We start from the raw sequence: 19,592 nt of genomic DNA, 5'->3' as shown, positions 1-19,592 counted from the left end.
TTACAAAAGCATAATTAAATAAAATACTCTGAATTTGCTAAAGTGATTGCCAAATGGTGAGATTGTTTCATTGTGATTTGGTGATTATGAGTTTGAATAAAAGATAGTTTAAAAAAAAAAAATTTTGAATGGAAAGACACAAATAATGAATTGGTATAGATGATTTAGGGTTCAAATTAGTTAGATTGTTCTCCCATCTTCCAAACCTTCTCCATTGCGCTTCCTGTGTTTAACGAGCAGGTCATCTGTTAATCCAATCTAAAGGGTGGGGGAATAAGGAGACGGTGTGCTTGGGTGGAGAGAATCTAAATTAGTTGATTTATCTTAGGAAATATTTTCTACTAGTCTCCCCTACTTACTCTCCATTAGTTACTCTTATTCCCTTCTTACAAGTTTTACCTCTAATTCTCTTAAAAATGTGAACTTTTACCTCTACTTCTACCCTGATATTTTAAAATTGTCAAATTACCCTCATTTTTGTCCCTTGAATCGATTAAAGCCACATCTTTCTTTTGTTGATTAAATTTTTTCTTTATTTTCCTTTTTTTTTCTATAAAAAATCATTATATGCAAATATATTTTAATTTTTTTCTTTTCCCTATCTTTTATGAGATTTTTTATTTTTTTATTTTTCTTTGATGAATTCTTATAAAAAAGGGAGAAATAAAAATAAATAAATAAATATGATAATCTTTACGGGATTCTAATAAAGGATGGATTAAAAAATCAGCATAATTTGATTAAAGAGTTAAAAACAAATGATATTTTGACCATTTTAATATCAAGGGAGAAGGAGATGTAGAAGTTCATTTTTTGTTGGGAATTAAAGATGAAACTTCCAAAATAAGAGTAAATATAAACAAAGTACAAAGATGACACAAAAATTTCTCTAAATTTTTTTTTCTTTTTCTTAATATTGATGGAGACTGATATTTAGCCTTGACCGTTGACAAAAAGAAAGAAAAAACCAAAAAATAAATAAAATCTACCGTTGACTCTATTGTTATATCTAGAAAAAGAGTTGCATGAAATTTAACCATGCAAAAATATATTTGTCTAAATGGAATTGCCATAGAAGGATCTGATATTTGTCAAAACAAGGGTTAAAATATTGGCATTGAGTATCGCATAAGGATAATTGATTTTAAATGAAGTATCATCTCATATCGAGTATTAGACCATTGATCAATATACTTTTATGCGATCCAATGTATACACTTTAAAGAAAAGAGAGATGTATCTATTGATATTTATTAATAATAATATGCCCAAGGGTAAAATTGAAAACTCATTTTTGAGCTATTACAAAATATGGGATTATATATTTTGGTAACCACCGCATCACTTTAGCAACGACTGGATTACGACATACGTGAGATTTCTGAAAGACGGCTCTCTCCCTCTCTCTCTCCAAGAAACGCAGGAAGGCTTTGGGAGTTCTTCCTTTCCAATGTTTTAGATCTAGAACTTATACCATTCATCCACACGGCATTTGGGTTGTGGAGTCTCTTCCCTTTCTGCGTGATTGTGGAAATTTATCGATGACGATTTTGTAGAGGAACGAGGATGTATAATCAAATTTACTTCCGCTGCAATCTTTCTATATTGGGAAAAGCAAATCCAAGTAAGGATCTTTTTCTATCTATTTATAGAATAGATATAGATTAACATACATTGACATCAAAGCCAAGTTCCCATGGTTCTTGTTCCTCCCAAATTGTTTTTTCCTTGAATTGGATTTAAGGGAGGATCCAAGGTTTAATGGAAATCCACAATGGGAGGATCAAGGGTTTGATAGGTTGGATCGAGGGTTTAATAGAAACCCTAATTTTTTGTTGGGATCCAAGTGAAGGATCCTTGTATTTTTTTTTCCCTTCTATGAAAATGTGCATGAATTGATAATCCATGAGAGTGAATTTTGTTCAATGTTTATTGGATTTTTCATGCGATTTTTTGGATTTTTTTTCCTTTCTTGATGAACTGTGGTTCGTACAGATACCGTTTGGTCCATAGAGGACCAGACGAACGTCCGTCTTACCAGACTGAATTTCCCTCTAGTGAGACGACAGTCCATCTAGCCAAACGGTAGTCCGTTTGGGAAGATTGTTTCTAAGGCGGTGGACTGTCTAGTTCATAATGCATTTCTAACTTACTGGACACCAGTAGCCCAACACTCTAAATGATGCTTGAGCATTAAGAGCTTAGTGGTGCTAAGTGGGAGCTACTGAGGTAGAAGCGTTCTGTGTGAACCACCTCATAGCATGAATATGATTGGGTGTTTTATTTTTGTAAATAGTAAAACAGTTATGATTATGCATCATTCAATCATGCTTCTAGCACAGAATAAAACTAGTATATAAATTATATGTGGATTTACATGAGGATTTGATTGGATGTTTGTTAGCATTTCTTTTGGTTCAAATGCTTATCCCATAGGTTGACCATGCTAGTGTGAATTGTTGTTGCTTGTGTTTTATGCTAGAATGGTTGAACTCATCCTTGCATATATGTTGTCTCTAGTTTAAATGGTTACTACCAAGAGCATCGTTGCTGACATCACCAAACGAAATAAATTGAATGAGAGGAATTATGACCTCTGGCACCGAAAGGTGCAATATCTCCTGGAAGAGCAGGACATGTTGGAAACCATAAACCAGACCGTGTCCCCACCTAAAGAAGGTACCACTACATAGCACCACAGGGACCTTGAGCTTTACAATGCCTAGAAGAGGAAAGACTGGGTAGCTAGGATTACTATCCTAAGCTCTATGAGGGATGACCTGATGCTTCGATTTGAGAAGCGTAGGACTGCAAAGTCTTTATAGGAGGTAGTGAAGTTTCAGTATAGAGGGACTTCCACCATTAGAGGCTGCCAACTCGGACTCACTTTTAATGGTTACAAGATGTGCCAGGGTCACACCATGTGGCAGCACATAACTATCATGTCCAACATGATAAGTGAGTTGAGCGCATGTGGGCGCCAAAAGACTGATGAGGAACAAGTCTCTGTAGTCATTAGGTCACTGCCAAAGAGTTGGGAGCACATGAAAATCTTCTTAACTCATGCTAATGATGTCAAGACTTTTGACCAAGCTGCCAAGCACCTTAAGCTGGAGGAGGATCGAATGTTGGTTGATACCCCTCCCACAGAAGCATTTGTTGCTGAAGCAAGCACCAGTAAGGGTGCAAGAAAAGTAAAAGGGAAAAAGCTCAACCTTAGAATCCCAGGAAAAGTAACAAAGGTGGGAACAAAAACAAGAGTGGCCCCAAGCATTCAAGGGGACCAGTGCTGGCAAGAAGAAATCATCTTTGATTTGCTTCAATTGCTGAAAGCCTGGTCACTTTGCTCATGATTGTACTGAGCAAGAGGTATGTACATTGTGTTATACCTCATCTTGTTATGTAACAAGTTCTTCTATGCTTGTTGAATTAAGTCCTTTGTGGATTGTTGATTCAGGTGCGATAGAACACATAACAAGGGAACGCTCAAGCTTTATGGAATACCGTCGTATTCCAAGAGGAAGCAGAAGAATAATGATGGGGAACAACTCAAGTGTGGAGGTTCATGGCATTGTCACGTGCAAATTAGTTTTGCGAGGTGGCCGAATGTTGTTATTCCATGATGTGTTGCATGCTCCAAACATTTGGCATAATCTTGTTTCTGTTAATTTTCTTATGGAACATGGTTTTAGAATTGTCTATGAGAACAATTCTTTGGTTTTGTATCTAGGTGATACAATTTATGATTATGGCTTTCTTCAAAATGGTTTTATTGTATTAGATACAATGGATTATTTATCTAATTCTAATAGTGCTTTTGTTTCTCAAAATATTATGTGTATTGATTCTATTATGTGGCATGCTAGAGTTAGATTATGACATATTGGCTTAGATGGGATGAACAAGTTGACAAGAGTAGGCCTCTTGGGCCAAGGTTCACTATCTGATTTGTCAACTTGTGAATCATGTATAGTAGAGAAAGCAACTAGGAAACCATTCAAAAAGGCTTTGAGAGACTATACACGGTATGGTCACATTTATCTAATTTCTCATAAGCTAGAAGCTATAGAATGTTTTAAGAAGTTCATGAGCTTAGTTAAGATCAGTTAGATAAAATAATTAAAACTCTTAAAACGGATAGAGGTCGAGAGTATCTCTCCAATATGTTCAAAGAGTTGTGTGATGAAAAGGGGGTATCTAAGCAACTTACTATTCCAGGGACTCCACAACAAAATGGGGTTGGTGAGAGGAGGAATAGAACCTTGCTAGACATGGCGAGATCCATAATGGCGCAGGCAAATCTATCCATCTTTTATTGGGGAGATGCTTTGCTGATTACAGCCTATATCCTCAACAGAGTTCCAACTAAGTCGGTTCCTTCCACACCATATGATTGTGGACTGGAAGAAGCTAGATTTGAGTCACATGCACACATGGGGTTGTGCAACATATATTCACTCTACCTCTCACCAATATGGGAAACTTGGACCTAGAGAAAGAAAGTGTATCTCTGTGAGATATTCTGAACGTTCAAAGGGCCATGTCTTTATTGAGATAGATAAGAGTGAGAGGAGAATGAAACGCGAGTCTAGGGATGCAACATTCTTGGAAAATGATTTTCCATCTCTTGCAAGAGTTAGCAAAGAATCATCTGAATTCTTTGAAGTACAAGATAGCGATCTTGTCATTCCAAGGATTCAGATTTTGGATAATGAACCTAGGGTTCATCCAAAAGATCCTATTGGGAGTGGGAGTGCAAATGTGATAGTTCTCTCAAGGGTGAGCAATCTAACATGCACTTACACCGTAGTGAGCGCGGGCTAGTTCCTAGTCAACGTTTCGACATAGAGGATGAAGCCTACATGGTAGCTCCTAAAGAGACTGATTGTGGATGATTGCAGTCAATGAGCTTGAACCGAAGAGCGAGCAGGAAGCTCTTGCGGGAACAAGCTCAAAGGAATGGTTAAAAGCGATAGAGGAGGAGTTGGAGTCGATGAAAGTTAATCATGTCTAGGACTTGGTTGACTTACCACCGGGCCGAAAGGCAATTGGGAACAAGTGGGTTCTCAAGATCAAGGGAAAGGTGGATGGATCTATTGAGAGATTCAAGGTTCGTTTAGTGGCTAAAGGCTCCACCCAAAGAGAGGGTGTTGATTATGAGGAAACTTTTTCCCTGTGGTTAGGTTTACCTCCATCCACCTCATATTGGCCATTGTTGCTCAGATGGACTTGGAGCTTTACCAGATAAATGTAAAGACTACTCTTCTCAATGGAGAACTTGAGGAAGAGATCTATATGGATCAACCTCAAGGCTTTGAAGCTAAAGGACTAGAGTGCAAAGTGTGCAAGCTCAAGAAGTCCATATATGGCTTAAAGCAAGCATCTAGAGAGTGGATTGTGCGCTTCCACCAAGCTATGATGGAAAATGGTTTTTCCATGCTTGAGGAAGACCACTGTGTTTACACCAAGAGATATAATGGTAATTATATCATTTTGATACTGTATGTAGATGACATACTCATGGCTAGCAATAGCAAGGAGCTATTGGAAACCATTAAGAAATGGTTGTCCATCGTATTTGATATGAAGGACATGGGTGAAGCAAGCTATGTGTTTGGTGTTAAGATTGTCAGAAATAGGCAAAAGGGATTACTGGGTTTATTTCAAAAGACCTATATTGACAATGTCTTGAAAATATATTGTAAAATCCAGCTTTTACCTAACCTTGACCCGACCCGGTCATTGTTATGTTTGTAGGTCCAAAGACCCGAAGTGGTGGTAGGAGGGACTTATGGGCCCTACTGGTTGATGACGTAATGTCGGGATTCCAGTTTATGGACATTGATGATGCTGCTCCTTCCTTGAGCACATTACCAGTGCTAAGTTAGAATCTGCGCACTGATGAAGAGCGAGACAGTTGAAATAGAAAACGGACTCCTGTGCATAATCCGAAGGTACTCCCTGAAACTAGACCTCTTGAGTGAACTGTAGGAGAAAACCCCATGCAATTTGACCTTGTATAGCCCTCCAAGTCCGCACCTAAAGTTGCTGAACTATTCTGTAAAATTTCTGCAGAGATTGTTTTGGTCGATACTATTCGTCGATACCATCGACCAAAGGTATCGACCAACAAGTCTGCTGAGCCCAAATTTAAAGATTCTTGGAATATTCTTTTCTATTTATTTATTCCTCGAGACTGGAGCCCTATTCTCGCGTTTTTAACATCTGGGAACGTGAGAGAGCCTCCCAAGAACTCCTCCTTGGTAGTGGTGAAGCATCTTCCTCATCAATCATTGCCAACCACTCATTCCTACTTTCTTGTTCCACTTTAAAGGTATGACTCTCTCTCCTAATCACTTTCTCACTCATCTTTTCTCTATTTTACTGTTGGGACCATGGCCAAGGTGCTGCAACCTTGCATACACCTTGCCATGAACCTTCTAAACCCCATACAATGATGTTTTCACCGATATGACTATGATTGATTCACCTCATGATCATTGACTACACATTTCCATGATTTATTGCTTACCAACTTGCTTTATTTACCAAAACTGAGATGAAGCTCATGATTAACCTAATCTATACCTTGCATATGTGCTCCATGTTACTTCTAAACGATTCCCTACCTAATCCCCCATGTTTTCCCCTAATTTGCATTGAGATATAGCCAATGCCATGATCTACAACTCTTAACCTTAATATGACAATTTGGGGATTTCCAAATGGACCATTGGATTATGAAAGTTTCTTGATAATTAGTGTCCTCATGTTTTGCTTAGACTATCCTCCAAGTTTCATGTCAATCCGAGACCCGGAAGACCAAATCGGGCAAGAATCCGAAAAGCCAGCTTGTTGTCCTGGAATTGATTTGGTCGATACTATTGGTCGATACTATCGACCAAATGTATCGACCAATAGAGTTGCTTTATCAGCAACTTTTGCCCGGTTCCGATTCGTTTGATCTCCGATTGTTCTGATTTCTTCTCTAACCTTTCATATATGCTTGTTTAGGACTTTAAGACTATTTGGGCCATCTGCTTGTGATCTTGGACCATTCTCTTCTCCGATTCAAGGTAAGGATAGTTATCGATGTAATTACCTAGGATATGGAAATCTTGACTTGGTATTCCTAACCTAGTAAATATAGTTTCTATTTCATATTCTTATCGTGTTAGACTTGCTACATATGTCTTTTAACAGTAGCTTTGTGTTTACATTATATTACTTCAATGTTTTATCATGTTTATCAATTTCAATATATGATGACTTATGTCAATGTCATGAATTGAATGTTTATTATGACGTTGTATCTTGTGAACTGATATGATGAACTTGGGTATGTGATTGCTTAAGTATAACTTGGGATTGAGGGGTACCCTACTGGTGCTTCTGTCCTTGGACATCGGAGGGAATAGTATGGGATGTTCTCCGAAGGTGTCCATTGACGCTTTCCCGGGTTATTGAATGACATGCATAGGATTTGTCTAGATGTATGGCTAGGATGTCCCTATCATATCAGACCCGATTCGGAAGGGCATTGAGACCGAACAACCCGTGGTAGTAGTGTGGATTTGTGGGCGCTCAAGACCGGTATCCACTCCGTGAGAGGACATAAATTGCATTACGGTTACCCGAAAGGAGCCATTTATTGGTAGGGTTACAAATGGCTAGACTTGGGCTCACGGGCACTCAAGACCGGTGAAATGATCCGTGAGAGGGACGTGAGAGCTTCCCGTTTACCATTTGTGGATGACCAATAGGGTTGATGAGTCCGGTGAGTAATATCCGTGACTCTAGTGTGAAGGATACCGGAAAGGATCCCGAGAGGGGAGGAATGGAAGTATTTGGAACTGGCATGATATGATTAAGTAGATGACTTGCATTGGGCTAGGCTATACCCTGACATGCGCCAATACTTAGACCAAACGGTGATGTGAGAGAGCGGTGACCGAAACCCCAACCATGGATTTGTCCGAGAGGGATGCAGGACCCAATTCCCCCCCGGTGATGAGTGAATGAGACTACCTAAAGAAGTATGGTGCTATGACTTAAAGCATGTCTACCATAGATGACCAGCATACTTAGAATAAAGTCATATTGCATTATATGCCTCATATCATCTGCATCATTTTATGATTATCTTGTGGTTATGTGTGGTGGGATAACTTCCTTGCTGAGTTCTTTTGAACTCATTCCTTTTCTGTTGCAATATTTTGTTAGGCTATTCTACAGGTGATTACTCTGATGGCACCCTCCCTGAGGCGGACCCAGATACCTCATACTACCATCCGGAGGCTGGCTACGTTGAAGACTTCGGTGACCATACCTAAGAAGATTACCAGGCGTACCAGGGTTAGCCCCGGAGTTGTATGGGAGCAGTCATGTTGGGTCTCCATGGTCCTCAACTTTGAAGAAGATATATTTATTATGGAGGAGACTTATGAGTAGCTACCCCTTCTTTTGTGACAGTATACTTAGAAGAATTGTAATAACTTTAACTTACCTTTATAACTTGAGACTTATACTTAACTAAATTTTGACCTCACTTCCGTTTGGTGAAGGAGTGGATTCCGCCCACTGCCTTCTTAATTTATCTGATTTGATATTTATTTCCGCACTCTGATTATGTCTACCACCTTATTTCTGAATTCCATGATCATTCATTGTTAGTTTATGATTATTATCTGTTCATGATTGTATTATCGTCGATGTGGATTATGTGGTCCCTGAACTATGGATCTTCGGGGCTGTGGATCACATCCCGGGTATGCCAGATAGGGTACCGGCTGGGTGGATGTGACAGATGTCAGATGCACAACTGCAAACCAATAGATACTCTAGTGGAGAAGGTTTTGCATTTGAGCCTTGACATGGGTCCTAAGACTCCAGAGGAGAAAAACAAGATGGAAAGAGTTCCATATTTCAGTGTTGTGGGTAGCCTTATGTTTGCTATGATCTAGGCTGGATATTGTTATGCAGTGGGTTTGGTTAGTCGGTACCAATCAAACCTAGACATAGAGCACTGGAAAGTAGTCAAGAGGATATTGAGATATCTCAAAGGAACGAGTAACTACATGTTGGGTTACCAAGGATCGGATTTACGATTAGTTGGCTATATTGATTCCGACTGGGCTGAAGACATTGATGAGTGCAAATCAACCTCTGGATATGCTTTCTTGCTAATTCGTGGTGTTGCAAGAAGCAGACTTGTATATCATTCTCAACCATGGAAGCAGAGTATGTGGCATGCTCAACTATGTGGCATGCTCAACTGCGGTACAGGATGTTGTTTGGTTGAGGAGGTTCCTACAACATACTAGATTTGTGTTGACATCCACAGAGCCTGCCCTTGTCTTCTGTGATAGTACGGCGGCTCTTAGTTATGTCTAGGACCCCAAGTATCACGGAAAAACCAAACATATACAAGTGAGATATCATTTTGTTAGAGACATCGTAGCAAGGAAGAAAGTTGTACTTAAGCACATATCTACTAGTCAGATGGTAGCTGACCCTTTCCCCAAACCCATAGCCAATGATGTTTTTATTTCTCATGTAAAATCCTTGGGCTTGCTGATCGTGTCGCTAACCAATCAAAAATAAAATCCTATACTAATCTAGTAAGCAAAAAGTATGGGGTCGAACTATGGGGAACTAAAAGGCTAAGTTACTAAGATTGAATTCAACAAAATTAAATTTAAACTAAATCTACTAATTAATGCAAAAACGTTAACTATGAATATGTGAAGATCTTTGGGATTTTGAATCCCCAATGCTTTTCTCTAATTGATATAACTCTACACTTCAAAGTAAATTAGAGATGGTCTTCCTAGATATGCCCTATTTTCGCAAGACTAACGTCCTTCGCGGAAGCTTGGCACGCTTAGTTTGCTGAGCTATAGAACATCTTTGGCCAAACTCAAACACAATCAACTAGAAGATATAGAACAATCAAATTAATGAAATAAACATGGTTCATCTACATCCCAAAGAAAAGGAACTAACTACTCATTATCACAAAGTTCATAAGAAAAATAAAGATGAAACATAGGGAGAGAGAGAGAGAGAGATGTGGTCTTCTTCTTCAGCAATGAGAGAGATGAGAGCCGCGTTCGCCGTCTCCTTTTTCTCTATGGCTGGCTTTTCTTTTATGTCTCCCGCACACAATGAATCCCCTCTCTTTACCCGTCGATTTGACCTTTATTCTTTCTAATTTTGGAAAAACTCAAAACTGTAAAGTTGTAGATATTTTCAATATTGTTCCATAGCATCTTGAATCACCATAATCCAAGCTCATATGAGAGAGATACGCCTAAAATACTGAAGGTAGGTCTATTTACCCGATTTTCATATTTATTACCAATTTTGTTCCTTAGACCTCCGTCTATTTCCAATTTGGCTGAGATCTAACTTTTCATGATTTCTTGAGCAGCAAGATTGAATGCCATGAAAAAAATAAATATATATATATATATATATATATATATATATATATATTTTTATATATATATATATATATATATATATATATATATATATATATATATATATATATATATATATATATATATATATATATATATATATCATACTACTATTATAAAAGCATGTACTCTATCTTTTCCGCAAATCTTTTCTTGTCCTTTTCTGTCCTTATTATTTTTTTAAATACCAATAATGTTGTACTATTTGTTATTTCTTTAGTTATTTTTGCAAGGATAATTTAGACATTTTAGTCATGAATTATTATTAATTTATTCTTAATTTTAATCCCTCACATAATTTATCTCTCGATTTCTCTCTCGACCTCTTTCAATCTCTCTCAAAGTCTGTCGCTCTCTATATCCCTCTCCCTCTCCAACTCTCTCTGAATCTCTCTCTTTGAATCCTTCTCGATCTCTCTGAATCTATGTATTTGTTTTCTCATTGTAGAAAAATAATCGAAGCCGGAACGATGGTGAGAAGAAGGACGATGAAGGATGGGGGGAAGAAGGATGATGGATTGATAATGGTATGATCACGTAGAGATTTCAAATCTTATTCAGAAAGCTCATGATAATTTGGTATGTTTTTTCTTGCATTCTAGGAAAGTACCGGCATCACATAGAAGGACACTTGGTGTGTGCGTATTTAATTTTCTTAACTTACCATGTAACATAATAGGACTCATCATTACTTGAATATGCTTGGATGGAGCTTCTGGAAAAGAACAAGTCAGTGACACCAGAAGAGCTGCTGAGGTAAAATTTTCTCAAAGCACCACATGTTTTGTGCTACAGTCCTTTTATTGAACTTTTTGAAGAAAATGCAGATTATATTTGGCAGCACGGACCCACTGGAAAGTTATTGTGCCCATTTGTTGCTATCAAGAGATGAAATTTATTTCAGTTCAGTGTCTTGGAGTCTAAAGGTTCCCATTCTGTTTATCAGCCCCGGACGTCTGTTCAGGTATTTTCTGTTTATCATACTTACTACACGTCTGTTTGTTTACTGAAATTTGTGGCTTTGTATTAGTTCTCTGAAAATATTTTATCTGGTTACCTGAACATTGGCTGATAATGACCTCTGAAGATTTGCCTTTTTTTATATTTTATCTGGTTACTTGAATTCTCTATTGAGTATTTGTAATTATATTTCATTGGTTTCTCTATTGAGTATTTGTAATCATATTTCATTGGTAATGATTTGCTCGTTAGAGACGACCCCGAAGTTCGAACACGTGTTTGCAGGAACTTGACAAGAAAGAATGAACAGAATTCCGTATCATCTGCGGGAATCTTGATCAAAAAGCTATCGTGCAGTTTGAGGAGTTATTCCCAAATCGAGGTTGCCAAACCAATTAAACGATTTTTTTGGGAACTCGCTCTGTTTGAAGATCTGGGACCAGTTTTGTAAAATAATAATACCAAGAAAAGAAGAATCAGAGATACAATGGCTACAGTCCCCCTGATCGAAACGACCAATTATTGTGCTTATCCAATAGACACACGTGATAGACTCCGTTCAGATAAGTTTACTTTACTCAAAACAGTCTAAATTTTTGAATTTTTTTGAATTTTAAATTTAAAAAATAGTCTTTCTTAGGGAGTTGGGTCTTTGACTCGGAAATAATCACATGATGCTTCCCATTCCATTAGGAACTATTTCTTTTTGAAAATTGTGTGGTATGCAGTGGTGCAATATTGAAGTTCATCTTGCCGATGGAGATATCAATCAATATGACTGAAAAGGATGGAGATCGAGAACATGGTTCGGAGAAGAACTGCCAATATATATAAAAAAAAAGGCAAATCTTCAGAGGTCTCCTCATCTAAGTCGGAAGCGGTTTCAGAAGCCTCCAGGTTCATCCTGAAGTTACCCTTCCAAGTGTGTGACATTTTATATCCAAGTGCCCAAACAAGAAGAAAGATGAAGATGAAGATGAAGAGGACATCTTTAGAAGCAAAAAGAATAATAGTCGTTGCTGAATTCAGTAACATCTCTATTGCCGATGCATAAGGGAATGAGGAAGAAGGAGAAATAAATTTAGAGCGTGAACTGCTATCTGCTTTTAATGATTCAAAGAGGATTAGGAAGCTAGCTGAACAACTCAAAGAAACCAACGTGATTCTTGTTCAGCTAAAAGGCAACTATCGAGAAGATGAATGAAGATCTCAAGAGAAATAATAGGATTTCGGTACAGAACAATAACTACATTCATTATGCCTATATATACAGAAGTTATGATATTTCTTTCATTACAAGCATTTCTCTAAGAACTCCACCAATACGAGCTAGCTTGATGCGGTTTCAGAGGTCTCCTCATCTGAGTCATAAGCGGTTTCAGAGGTCCTAATCAGAGTCGGTTATGTGAATTAGAAGAAACCGAGACCTTCCTCAAGGCTCCTGTATCTTGGTTTTCGTTCTGATCGCCTTCTTCAATTGATTGTATATTTTTTCACCGTTTCAGATAAGAACCAATTCTCTGATCTCTATCACTGTTTTCTCAGATCTAAGTATTATTGTTCGCCTTTACTACAAGTCTATGACCGACGAAGAGTGCCATATGGCCGAGCAACCTGTCCTTTTTAGGAAAGCTCCAAGTGAGTCCAATCACACGAACATCGTCACTTTAATTTGCCTAAGTATTTCAGAATTTGTTGCGGTTACAACCATTAAAAGGACAAGAGAATCGAGCTTTCCTTTATTTCCGATCTCGTCAAAGCTTCTTGAGTCTGCAGCAAATAAATATTCAGTTGCCGATGGCCTGGGATACGTCGATGGTAGTTGCCAAATGTCAATTCAACAGTTGAGCCAAACAATGAGTTGGCAACAATCATGCAGAAACTGATCATGTAAAGACAGTTATGGAACTGTAAGGAGTGTATGTGCATCATGAGAGCAATCCACATTCCTCGCTGGAAGTTTCTACTTTCTACACGTGGTGATAGAATAACCACTTCTTCTTAATCTCTATCAAGTTCGAATATTGAAGGCCTACCTTTTCTGCAACACATGACCTTGCCACATAATTACCATAGTGACCGGGTGTTATGATCGCACATCAGTTTTCTGATGGCTATTGAATATCAAGAGGACACACTGAATACTCAGTAGTATTTGGATACAAGTGATCAGATCATTGATGACACGATTGAACGGATGGGATAATTCACCAATTCAAGATGCTCAACTCAACTCGTGCCACCGCCTTGATTAACTTCGTATAGCATGAGGGCTCACAAATGTTTATGCATTACTGTCTTATATTGACTTCCATGCTTATACATCATAAGATTGGCATCTTGCTTGAATCCTTTCTTGCAAATCTTGTAGCAATGAATTTTCACGGTCTTACTTTCCTCAAATAAGCAAATACCGCAAGTTTATTGTTCAAAATCCAGGGCAGCACCATCACCTTCACCTTCACCGCTGTTGATTTCATCCATATTCTCTTTCCCTGAAACTGCCAGATTAAGGGATTCAGTTTCCTCCAAATCTGCAAGCAATGGAGTTTGATACAGTTTCCTTCAAATCAAATCCTTATGGGGTACTCTAGCTTGCAAAATTTTTCATCATGACATCCATGGTTGATGGCTACAAATTGGCAGCAGAGGAGGAAGATAGACTTCAGATATCTGAATTTTCCAAATTATCACGTGTTTGAGAAAATATTAGTTGTTTCCAATTCAAAATCCACCACAGAGAAAAGACCAAAGAAATTAAATTGCAAGGTATTCCCTTCAAATTCCGATGGTGAGTTACCGGACAACTAGCTTGGTGCTGATTCCCCAAGTGATGAGCATTCGAAAATTCAATTATTGTTTCTTCAATTCAACTTGGAATTCTCATTCTAACAACAAAATTTCTTCAAGAGTTGTTCTCATCTTCTTCAGAGAAGATGACTCTATATCAGAGATTTCTTATCATTATTTCTTTTTCTGATAATTTTTAAAATCTTCAATTTGCAGAAATTATTTTTACATTTGATGCATGATCAAGATTATTCACCATATACAACCTAGACTTGGATGTGGAATATCAAACAATATTACTCTTAAGTCAGCTAGCACTGAATTCAACAAGCAACAATATGTTTAGCTTCAACAACAAAAGTCTTATATACAATATTTTCAAAACCTTTGAGCTCATGGATAGCAAAATATCATCAAAATTACAAGTATGGAAGCTCGAAGTATAATCAACCATACATAATCGAAAGAAAGGAGTTCTACATACAAGCAAAAGTTCTTAGCTGGATGATGCATAACAGCTCAAAAAAATACTTGACCTATCATGCTTGGGGGAGTAAAGAGAGATAAACATCTCACATCTTGACCTCCTTGTACACAAAACATAAAAGTAGCCATGCTCGAAGAAAGAGGTAAGAGAAAGTGAAGTGTGTATACACAGTTTTCTTCATAATTTCAATGTCTCACAATAAAGGGGGTTAGGGAAAAAGGTAAGAGAAAGTGAAGCGACCTGTTCAGAACTGAATGGTGGATCTGTAATGGAAATGTGTATCTTGTGAGACAGATGCTTAGGCATGAAAATTACCTTTGATTTGATTTTCTGTTTGATTTGTAAATAAAGGTAATTTGTGGATCTCCCTTAAGTATAATTTGGGGGCATGCCTTTTCACTACTATGAACCTAGAGACATAGATGACACAAAGGTAATAATTGAGACACATATGAAAAGTGTAGGCTACTACTGTCTCCAAAGAAAAATATTCAAGGAATTTATGCATAGTAGTAGAGAAATGCCATATCCACAGTTTAGTTTCTATGTGGAGAGTCTGTACTCACTAAAACAAAAAATCAGTACAGGTATGTGGTATGCTTTCTTATATCCCCCATTTCACTATGAAGGTCTTCATCAGATTTTTACACAGTTAATATATAAAAATTTTGTTGCTACATCTGATTTATTTGATTCGATTTGATTCATTGAATTTTGCATTGCAATGTTCTTAATCATATGTGTTACTCCATTTGTAGATTTGGATTCTTATGAATAATATATATCAAATTAAACGTCACTTTGTCCCTACCCAAATTGAACAGAACTTATAACTCTATTGTGCAGGGGAGAAGATTGAAATAGTTGAAGCCAAAGCAAATGTAAGGTTACACACCAAAGCCGAATTACCTATTTTATCTTTTACACCTTTCGATTGCGTTTGTGTGATCATCTGATCGGTCCTTAGTAGGGATATTTTCTTAATTGATTTATTTTCATTTCCTTCCAATGTCAATTTTTATTTCAACATACTATGTTAACCAAATTGTTTTATTTTATTCCTATTAAACTGTCTGTTTAGCATATATACAACACAATAAACACAATAAGTGACGTGCATTTGCACGTGCACATTTTTACTAGTATATATATATATATATATTTTGCCAACTTTACTCCATATTATCTATAATAACCAAAATCAACTTATTCCAGAAAAAGACACAAAAATACTCGATTAGCTCTCTTTAATTAAATAAGTATGGAGAATTAAATCAAATAAATAATGGTAAATGCATGCTTATCACTTGCATTGATTGTGACTTTCTTTTGTATTGAAACTTTCTTATTATTGAGTAATATGAGTTCATTCCAGCATTTATTTTTCACTTTCTGTGTGATTGTGTTCTTCTAGCATAAAATGTGATATGTCAATATGCATGAGAATTGTAACAACCCCCGTAATTCTGACCCGAAATTCGTATTGCAGGTTTGATAACCCAAAGGTCTAGTCGGATTAAGTTGTGGAGTGTCCGAATAGAAGTCCATGATCCATACCCTGAACTCATGGATCTGGATTCTCTTGATGAAGAACCTGCCTTGCTAGGAAGTTGGACCTCTGGTGGAAGGCAAGTGGCATTTGGAGATGTCTGGAATGAAGGTAAGACCTCCCCCATGTGTTGATTAGGGTTAGGTTAAGGTTGGGTGTCAACCTCTTGAGCAACCTTGTACAACAATGTACTAGGGGGCGGTTGCTTAAGGTAGTTGATTGGGCCAATCAATCGCCCCAAGCGACTGCCAGGTCCTGCTTGCGAGAATTTACCCTAATTTTGCCCCTGATCTCTATTAATAGCAACACTCGCCCTATTAACGTATTATTATATTTGGGATTGCTATTTTAGACGGTTAGGCGGCAGTGGGGACGTGTTGGAAGGTGAGCGAAGTGCGGATTGTGATCTGGAACCTTTCCCCTTCTATTCTTGCTGATTTGGTTGAGGTAAGTGAATCTCCATTCACCCATTCTCTTTCTTCAGCTATTGAATGGTGTTGATCTATCCCCATGTTGTTGGTAGTTACCTATCTTGTTGGTTGTATCCCCTTTTTAATGTTCTTGATTGGATTCTATCCAAAAACAAATCCATGCATTCGAATAAATGATGGATCTAATCAGGGAAGGATTTGGGTAATAGATCTATGTAAATTTTAGGGTTCTGTTTTGCTCCTTGGTTATAGATTTGTTAAGTCTGGAATTCGGATTGAGATCATCCCAAACCGGATTGAAATCGGATGATCAAAAGCCTAAGTTTCAGATTTCAAATAATCTGTTTTTGGGGCGTTTGCTCAAGGCGGTCGCTTGAGCCAAGCGACCGGCTGGGTCACAGTAGCAATGTGACTTTTGGCTTTTACTCAATTTGACTCATGTTACTTATGTAATTTTGTAACCCTATATTTAGGAGGACCGTTGTTCGACCAGCTATGATATACGATGCAGAGTGTTGGGCTGTTAAAAAGAATCATATAGATAAACTTAATGTAGCAGAAATGAGGATGCTAAGATGGATGAGTGGAAAAACTAGGATGGATAAGATAAGAAACGATCATATTAGAGTTGGGTCTGGGAGTTGCTCCCATAAGTGATAAGCTTAGAGAAAGTCATTTGAGGTGGCATGGCTACGCTCAACGGAGACCTATAAATGCTCATGTACGGAGAAGTGATATAATCCATATAGAAGGAACTAGAAGAGCTAGGGGTAGACCTAAGATAACCTTAGGAGAAGTGGTGAGAAAGGATATGCATAGCTTAGGCCTTGTATCTAGCATGGTCTCGAACAAAACTGATTGGAGGGCAAGAATCCATGTACCCTACCCCATTTAGTTGGGACGAGGCTTATTGTTGTTGTTGTTGTATATTTAGGAGGACTCTGTCTTTGCTGAAAGTCTTATAATTGTGATTGGATTGCGTTCTAAGGAACTTCTACATATTTACAGGTAAGGACATACATTCTTATCTATATGCTATAACATGTACATGATGAAACATTTGCTTTCCTTACTATTCATTAATCATGTACCTTACTGTAACTGTATAAAGCATGATGATTCTATTGTATACTTGTTGTTTGTGATGTTCTTTTATGTACTTTATCATTTATGATATTGAACAACTGGTTGTGGTATGATGGTGAATGATGTATTGTAGTTGTGATGGAAATGGTAATCCATTGAGATATTTTGGCTTGAGAGGTATCAGAGGGCTGTGGTATGAGACACATGCTCATTGATGCCTCTAGCGCTATCATGACTACTGGATGACATACCTAGGGAGTCTAGAATTGCATGGCTAAGTACCCTACATATTACTACCCTTTTGGTAGGGGAATTGAAACCAAATGACCCGTGACGATGGTGACGTGACTCTGTTTCACCTTACAACGGTAACCAATCTGTGTAGAGACTCAGTGGTCCACTGTTGTTCATGTAATGGTAGGGTTGCATATGTTAGGGTTGGGCTCATGGACGTCCAAGGAGCGGACCAGGTGTCATGAGGAGTCATGAGAGCATTCCGCCCCAACAATATGTGGATGACCATAGGGTTAGGGAGTGGAGTCCAACAGTGGTAGCCAGTCCATGAGGATTCTCATTCCTAGGTTGCGAAGGATACTAGACCGAGTTGGTTGGTGCCATAGGCGAAGTATCTGGACTTCATGTAGTGTGTTACCAGTATGACTTGCATTGGATTAGAAACCCCGACATGCGCCAGTACTCATTGCCAATGGTCCTGGTAAGAGAGTGTTGACTTAATCCCCAGCCATGGATGTCTGATGAGGACTTTTCCCCTTTACTCAGGATCCCAACAGAGGTAACCAGTCCATGAGGGATCAGAGTAATTAGACCTACCCAGCGGTGGGCTGGTGTTATATCTTAAAGCATGTCAACTGTCTAGAGACTTGCATAGTTAGATCTTAGTAGCATTCATACTATTGCATATCATTCATATCATATATGCATTGCTGATTGTGTTGACATATGGATGAGAATTGTGTTATCCTTACTGAGTTCTTCAGAACTCATTCCTTTCTTTGTATTTATATAAACTGTACAGATGGTTGCACATCGTCGGAAGTTGGAGAGGATTCGTATGATCGAACCTTCCCGTATGAAGAAGATGTGGCAGCGACAGTGGGAGATGGAATTGCAGTGCATGAAACCTCATGTGGATGCTTGGAGTGCGCTTATAGCACCCATTGATGGCTGAAGGAGGCAGATTGCTAGATATTTTGAGGATCGTATGGAGAAGAGTTGGAGAACCCCCTTCCTTGTCATTCATGAGAAACATTATTTAGCTTTAGAGAAATAATCTGAAAAGAAACTTATTTAGTTTATTTTGATTGCTTCCACTGAACTCGTTATTCATTTTGAAACATTGATTCTTTTTTTGATTATTTTATTGGAGTATTTGGACTCCTGTAATATTTTTATTAATTATTGAACTTGTTCTTGCTCTTGATTATCTATACTTGCATTTATTATTATTGATGGATAAGACCGTGGAACCTATGACGGATCACATCCATGGGTTGTCGGGCAGGTAACCGAGACCGCCAGGTGGGGTGTGATAAGAATGGCTCACTCACACGAGCATTTGCCTCTAGCGCCTTGGAGGCGAGCAGAGATGAGATGGATTGTGAATGACCTTGTGTAGGTTGATTCATAATCATGTTGTCGCCTTGATTTGGAATCAATATGAGTTCTCTATTGTGAAGAGAATCAACATGAATGTTTCCACTATTCATGTTGCCTATGGAAGCCAGTGCAAGTATTTTATGTGGCGCTGGGGTAGCAACAATAAAGAAACTCGGGTTAGGCGTAAG

This window comes from Hakea prostrata, chromosome 9, assembly GCF_041222555.1.
Source record: "Hakea prostrata isolate BN-2017 chromosome 9, UWA_Hpros_2, whole genome shotgun sequence".
NCBI classification, from domain to species: Eukaryota; Viridiplantae; Streptophyta; class Magnoliopsida; order Proteales; family Proteaceae; genus Hakea; species Hakea prostrata.
Note: the sequence above shows the minus strand (reverse complement) of the source record.